This window comes from Anneissia japonica, unplaced genomic scaffold (genome assembly GCF_011630105.1).
Source record: "Anneissia japonica isolate Jap-2015-1 unplaced genomic scaffold, ASM1163010v1 scaffold466_len1169948_cov191, whole genome shotgun sequence".
Lineage (NCBI taxonomy): Eukaryota > Metazoa > Echinodermata > Crinoidea > Comatulida > Comatulidae > Anneissia > Anneissia japonica.
The window spans coordinates 415923-421921 of NW_022689540.1; the positions used below are offsets into that span (position 1 = coordinate 415923).

General features: G+C 31.9%; 1 long non-coding RNA gene across 1 annotated transcript; it reads left to right on the forward strand.

Moving 5' to 3' along the window:
- Positions 1–547: 547 nt before the first annotated feature.
- On the forward strand, positions 548–5076 carry LOC117099814. The gene is made up of 4 exons (XR_004444019.1): positions 548–695; positions 1097–1151; positions 4190–4340; positions 4731–5076. It is a non-coding gene; the product is annotated as an uncharacterized LOC117099814 (long non-coding RNA).
- Positions 5077–5999: the final 923 nt, after the last annotated feature.

The window sequence follows — 5999 nt, forward strand, 5'->3', positions numbered from 1 at the left end:
ATTTCTTTGCTTCCTTCTTTAGATTAGTACTTCCCAACTGAACCTCTTTCATATGTCGCGCTATACGATGTTTGTATTACATAAACAGGATGGCTGTGATTGTTATATAGAGTCTACGTCATCGGCTCTACTCATACTTCTGTAAACATCTCAAGTGGGCGGGGCTTATACTAATATTTTAAACCGTCAGTTTTAATATTTATAAACCAAAAATTAAATATTTTATTACCACTCATTTGTTAAACATATGTAATACTTCAATAATTAGCAACTTAAAAAGCATCATTTTAATTGGACTTTAAAGTAAAACATGATTGAGATAATACAAATAATATCTACTAAATATATACTTAAAAAAAATTTTTTTTTAATAAAAATTCAAATTTGTTTTTTTTTTCACTACCATAGTAAATAAGGTGATAAACTAATATAATTTTTTATTGGGCCTTTTTCTATTCTACTATTAAGTTCATCAACACTTTCTTTATGCAATATATTTATATTACATATCATTCATTGTAGTTAGAAATATTTAATGGTTATCTGGTCTAGCATAACCTTTAAAACATTTGATTCAATTCTTTGTAGCCAATTCATGTCATGCAGAATTTCATGAACCGACTACGCCTAGGATTGACACGAAAACCGAGACCGTGATCTAACTACAGATGTTATTGCGATCAACATACAGTATAGTAAGTCAACGTTCTTTCGGATGAGAGGCTTGCTAATCTCATCATTTTTCGGACTTAGCTTGCAAGTTGACGTGCTTGTTTTCAAGCAGATGATCCATTCAAATGGTCAGGGTCAATCTGATAATATTTGCTACTTCGATAAGTACGAAATAATCACGACTAACTTACACCATTAGAGCATGATCACTAACAAGAAGATTAAAAACAATATTAAAAACAATATTATGTTGAATCAATATAACCGTAAGAGTTTTTTTTTTGTATCATTTTGTTCTACTATTGAGTTCGTCAACACTTTCTCTATGCAATATATATTTATATTACCGTACATACAGTATATTACTCATTGGCATATTTAATGGTTATCTGGACTAACTTTTAAAACTTTCACTTCTTTGCAGCCAATTCTTGTTATGCAGAATGATTTCAACTCTGTTGTGGATTTTAGATGCTCAGGTAAGCACACAAAAAATTATGGTTACATTGCATCCTGTGCTTGTTGATGTTCAAAACCTTTAGTCTGGCTCCGGAGGGAAATATTTTTGATACGCTGCACAACTGATTTTTCTAAGACACAAAAAGCATATTTAAGGAAAACTTTAGGAGCGGTTAATGAAATAAAAATTCTAAATATTTAAAAACTGGTGGAAAATGGTGGAAAAAAAAGTGGTTACACCCCCTCTTTCCCTAGTTTTTAAATATTCAAAAATGTTTTTTCTCAGGAACCTGACTTTACAATGCCTACCGTATATTATATATATTATAATATTAAACGCGATCTTCCCCCCGAAGTTTGGGGTGCAGCCTATACACCAGTCATTAACCTACTCCTGAAAAAGTTCAAATCGCGAGCCGTGGCGAAAAATCAGGTGCTGTCTGTCTAGGTTAGGCCCATGCTAGCTCAATTAATTAGCCTAGCCTAGGACCGGTTTGTAACCCTAGTATTTGTAATTATACTCACTACAGTGCTGTACTAGGATTCCTACTAAATTTTCTACGACATTCAAGCAATAGTTTGGGTTGCCTAAATAATTATTTTCATAATTACGTTCACTTATAAACAATTTTGAAACACGGTGTTTCTGTTCGAAAGCGCTTCGCTCAAAACAATAACAAACTAATTTTCAGGAGTTTGGTCCTCGAGGTCACGTGAGCAGCTTCATTTTCGATGTCGCAACAACAAAACACACGTGGGCTGGTGAAACTTGCAGCTCGACGTCTGGTTCCGGGTGGCTTGTACCGTTATAGAGAGAATATTAATACCGCTATATTTTTAGAATAAAAACTTGTGAAATTAATTTATGCTATAAAAACACAAGTTTTCTTGAAGTTGTAATAATTATTTTACTGGAATTTAACTGCAGAAAGGCATACGTCATCTGGGCATGCGTGAACTTTGGATCCAATCCATTTTTTGTTTATAAAACGTGGTGCGTGATGGTGCATGCTTCGCACAGTGGGCTGTGAGTAGTAATGACTTTAGGCCTAGAATTACCAATATTTTTAGCCTAATACAGACTGTTATTAGTCAACATAATAATAGAATGATTGTTTAAAATAGATAAATATACTCAATAGGTGTTTTATTTTATTAAACTTATTAATAAACTGATGTTGAAAATTTAACGTAGCACGACCGTAAAGCAAAAAATGGGGATTTCCCTAGGGGCTGCCTAGAGCAAGAACACATTGTTAACATGGCGGTAGCCATCAGTTTACACGCATTTCCAGTTGTTTCTTGTTTAATAATCGGCTGCAAAAGATGAAATTTCTTTATGAGAACATTTATAAATAATGTCAATGTTTCAAAATAATTAAAAACTTAACATTATGGGAACGGTTTGGAGCTTAAAAATAGGTGCGGCTTATACACGTCGTCGCGTCCTAATTTGGGGGGGGGGCTTATACACAGGTGCGGCTTATACACCGGAATATACGGTACATACAAAACTCTAGATATTACAGTCACCACAAAAACACCCTAAGAGGCCAGCCAGTGAAAATAGTTTACATGGTTACAAAGAATTAGTACTGTATAAGGTTGATACAGCATTTTCTTATGGACTTATTAATAAGGTCCATGGTCTTATAATAATTTTATCAATATTTGTATGTAGCTTCAACAACTTCAAAAAATTTGTATTCACCAGCTAAAATACCTGGAAATAATGCCCATATGGCTCTGTATAATAAATTATATAAATAATTAATATACTTTCACAAAGTGGGCCAACTTGCATGAGAATTAATGTGCTTAAGACCTGCTATTTAATGAGATGTAAAGTGTAATGGGTAATGGTTCTATGATACTGTCGTATGACCATTAACTTCATCATTAACATAAATGCAATCATATTAAAAACATAGTATTATGTAAATCACATATCCTTTGCTCACTCCTATGAAAAACACATTTGAAAAAGAGACACTTTGATGATATCTGCATACATATACCATTATGACACATATTATTAGATGTAAATTACTAAATTAAGGTTTTGGGAGAGGCTGTAATACAGTAAAGCAGAATAATTTATAGTGCTTGGGATGAAACTTGAAAGGTACGTCTGAAAATGAAAATTTCTTCGATGCTCAACCCATAGACTTGTGTGATTTATCTGTGTATGAGGGACAAACAGGTCTAAAACACCAACATTCGAGGAGGTAGTCCCAATAATCAACCACAGAGGGAAGTAGAATTCACTACTTTACCTCAAACCATGTTTATGATCGTACAGTAGGCCTATGTTGGTATATTAATCAACACATAAATAATATTCTAAAAATCCCAAAATAAATATACAGTACAACTCAGTCCCAGATCCCCATCCCCAATGTTATTAAATGCTATGAAGTGATCCTTCATGAATCATACTTTATTATCATTGTTAATGGTAGCAGATAAATTAGAATTTTAAGCAAATTGACCAAAAGGAATTCTTTCATATCAGTATTAACTAATGTACAGTAGCTGATAGTAATTATTTGGTAGCATTGTGTACTGCTATACCTATGGAATGCAATGCCATTGGAGAGATGACATGTGCATTGCAAGATATATCATTATCTCATGCTGATGCATAATGTACTGTACATCATTTACAGTAAGTGGAAACTTAGGTTAAATCCATAACAAAGTAGCTGAAACAAAATTCCAATCAATCAATCATTCAATTATTACTATACTATTAGCATAATAAAGCACTTCAAACCAAGATACAAGTTTCACAAAACTATATAATATTTAAAAGCCCACCGCATATTTTATGTCCAATTTTATGAACCAGGGTTTCCCCAGGCAAAGCCCTGTTTAACATTTGAAGAAGCAGCACAGCTGAATTTACGTAAATACTTTCAGAAAAAATGTCCGAGTGGCTTTGAATTAAATATGCAGTGTTGAAAAAAATCACTTGTGATTGATTGGTCATCTCTACCACCCTATATTTTTTTTTTTAAAGAGAATGAGGGCACATTTGTTATTTTTTTTACTCTAGGTGTCAAATCCAAGATGGTCAATGGGAGACAGCTACTATTTTTTTCACTTTTACCAAGTAGACGACACATTGAAAGCAAATAAAAGCACTAGACATGATTCATACCATATATCCCCAACCACCAACGATCAAGAGAGGAATTTATACTGATGTGAGTTAGCCAGATTTTTGTACATTTTGTAAAATAAAGGAAATATCAAAAAAAAAGAAAGAAAAATACAATTGGTCGGGCAGAGAAAATGGATGCGCGAGGAGACAAGGAACTAGTAATTTTTTATTTGGTTTTTATAGGACATGCTGTCAATTTAAAAAAAGATTGTCTTTGTGAAAAGGTGATTCCCCCAGATATAAGCCCACCTACAAACTGGCAAACTTTTTTGGTCGATATGAGTGGGTTTTTATCTGATGAACTATGGTAGAAAAGGCAATGAGATGGGTCAAGCATTAAAGATCATTCTTCAAATGTGATCACTCATTGCAACATGAAACTTTGGTATCAGTACAGCCATCCCAATTACACATTCTGCAATCTTTTTTACAGGGTTACTCAAGATTTTGTCTGTCATCAAATTAACACGCTGAACGCAATTTGCCAATCAAGGTGCGAGTTATCGCTTACATTTTTTCGTCATTCAAGAATCAAGAATAACCTATTGCTGATATAGCATATAACATAATACAGCCAAAATCTATATGGGTTATATTTGTGAGAAAAACTTTTGAACCCAGAATGCTAGAATTGGAAGGCAGAAATTTTAACCACCAACAATTTTTTATATTTTTTTTTTAGTAAATAGTTAGTAGTATTGTTTGTATTATCTCAGTCATGTTTTACTTAGAATATCAATGCACCAGCAAACAACCCAAGGGTGATACTGGTCTTTAGCAAAAACAATGAAAATAAAAGCCTCCCTCCCTCATCACTTTTCCAGCCTAGGTAGGGTGATAAACTAATAATTTTTTATAGGGCCTAATTAACATAGTCCTAAATGTATTTTCTTGTTTAGATTTTTAATCAAAAGCTACTACAAGCTTAAATACATAAAAGTAATTCAAATATTGAATTTAGTTTTGTTTATCAGCTCATGACAATATGGTATGATCTATCTTCAACCATTTGAAAAATTATAAAATTAATAAATCTTAGAAAAAAAATGATCAGAGTAATAAATAATGTTGACATGTATTATTCATGCATGAATAAATTCAATATACATAACGATACATCTGAGTAAAGTAAAAACATTATATAAATTAAAAATTGCACAAAATAAAAAGGGTATCTGAATATATTTTACTTTTAGAAAGTATGAGTGAATTTCACGAGGACAATCAACACCTCTGATATACGTAAAACCCTCTAAGCAACATCCATGGCCATTTTTTTTAATGGTAATGGCAATAAATTAAATTACACTATACATTCAGATGATTATGATACTGTATAGTGATGATTCCATGTTTTAAACAATGTACATAATAATGTATTCATACATTATACTGTAGTTATGGCAAAAAAATGTTTTCATCAAAGTTTATGACCTATTTTCTTAATGGTATTCACACTTTCTAAATTGTAACATAATTATATTATTGCAATTGATGTTGCTTTAACTATTGTTGATTATTTTTATCATTATCATTAGTATTGATGTTGTACTGTTATTATCTGAACTTCTTTGTCAATAATATAATAAGTTGTGAAATTATTGTAATCATTACATTTTTTTACTTACTATGGACTGGTGAATCCATTGAAAGAGTACTTGGTCTTAAAATTATTTTTGATTATTACCATCATTATCATTCA